Here is a 2,168-nt window from a genome sequence, read left to right as displayed (position 1 = left end):
AGGCGTGTTCCTGGCGCACGGGAGCGGGGCTGCTTGCTAGTGCGCAAGGGCCGTGGGCCCTGTGTTGGCTCCCGGGGGAGGCTGAGATAGTCTGCGCGCCTCCGCGACCCGCTCCGTTTCTGACCTCCCGCCGCCCGGGGGCGGGGAGCAGCGGGATTTGGAGGGTGGGCGTTGTACGCGGGGTCGCTTGCAGAGAAAATCGCCCCTAGAAGCTACCTGGGAAGAGTGTGGGGCAGGCTGCAAAGTCAGCCCTGGCGTTACCGCGTGCCTGAAATCAGGGGAGCGTAAGGACAAGTGGATACAGCGTGGTTTAATGCCGGGGGAGGGGGGTGAACTGCCTCTGGGGCTGCCCTGCTGGGACTCTCAGGCATACAGCAGGAGGCTATATAAAAGGCTTCGGGAAAACCCCGTGCACCCCTTACTGCCCCAAATCACAACTCCCTTCCTCAGGCCAGAATCTTCTCCCCAACCCAGGCCCCTTCCCATGCCCCTGTCCCAGGTCACAGCCATTTCCTTCACCCAGATTCTCTCTCAGGTCAGGTGAGCCATGGAGGATGTGGCCTGTTATCAGCAGTTAATGTGGATTTGTTAACATCAGGAGAGGAGTAACTGGGTCTATCCAGTCACTCTGGTCCTCCTCTTGACTGGGACTTCCTCCTTTTCATAAGCCCACATATTTAAACCCTTCTCTGGACCCCCCCCCCCCCCAACTCATGCATCTGATGAAGTAGGTCTTTGCCCATGAACACTTGTGCTCCAAAATATCACATCTCAGAGCTAGAAGGGACCTCAGGAGGTCATCACATCCAATCCCCTGCCCTTTCGGCAGGACCAAGCACCAACCCTTTTTAATATATTTGACCTAGATCCTTTAATGGCCCCCTTAGGGATGAAGCTCACAACCCTGGGTTTAGCAGGCCAATGTGCAAACCACCAAGTTATTTCTCCCCTCTACTGTTAATCTATAATGTGTGACAGGACTTCTTGTTTTTGAAGATACAGACTAACTCAGCTACCTCTGAAGAAGTGGGTCTGTCCCATGAAAGCTCATCACTTAATAAATCATTTTGTTAGTCTTCAAAGTGCTACTCAACTGCTTTTTTTGTTTTGATCTGCTACCCCCTGATACATTGGACATAGTCCCCTCATTGTGAACTTTGCCCTTGCTTCAGTGGGAACAGGCTCAAGTTCTATGTTTATAGTCAACAATGCTAATCTTGCAAAGCTGCAGTATTTCATTTCAGCACCAAGGACTGATTCTGTTCATGTAGGAATCAGTGATGATGTTCCCAATCCCTATTCTCTCTGCGCTCAGCCTCTGCTCTATTTAGTGCCAAAACCCACTACAGCTAGCAGTTCCATATATAGTTGCTGCAGACTATTAGGTCTGCTGCAAAACAAAGCGACATATAGTTAGGACTACTAGTGATTGAATATATAACCTTATTAATATAAATCACTTGCAAATATTAGTGATATGTAAAGGCACCAAGAGGGCTTTAAGCTAGAAGAGTAGATTAATTCTAGTACAAAAGTATTAATCATAGTCTAGGGAGTATAAAGTTAAATGCAAATCTAGGAGCTAAAGTAAGTGTTGTTGACAGCTGAATTAATTCTTATGACAAATCATTTGAAAGTGCAAGGATAAGCAAGTGGGACTGTTGCAGTGTTTACTCATCCCAGCCTATATGGGCATGTGTAGGGGTGGGGTAGAGATGCAGGGGCACCAGTTAATCCTACAGGGCAGGCCACAAGGCCTCCCAGTCACCACAGCCAGTAGCCTACTGGCCAGAGACTATACAGTGGCCCTTCCCCTGCAGGGAAATGTGGCCTACAAGCCAGAGGCTATGCACACTATAACCAAGGGGCTGGCAACTCAAGTACCATTTCCCAACTCAGGGCCCAGACCCAAGGTCGGCAACCTGTGGCTCCAGAGCGGCATGCAGCTCTTTAAGGACTTCTTTGTGGCTCCCAATGCTATTATTGCAAAGTTTAAAAAAACAGAGAAACCCCACCTCCAGATTATTTTTGATAAACTGGACGTTTAAAAGCCCAACATGAACTCATATCTACATAGCAAATGACACCTGATCTCCAAACATTGGATAATTTCCCCTTTAATATGTGCAGTGCATTGTGGGATATGATACTGTATCTGTGTTGCTAAT

The sequence above is a fragment of the Carettochelys insculpta genome, chromosome 4 (genome assembly GCF_033958435.1).
Source record: "Carettochelys insculpta isolate YL-2023 chromosome 4, ASM3395843v1, whole genome shotgun sequence".
Classification (NCBI taxonomy): Eukaryota; Metazoa; Chordata; order Testudines; family Carettochelyidae; genus Carettochelys; species Carettochelys insculpta.
This window is presented reverse-complemented; position numbering follows the sequence as displayed.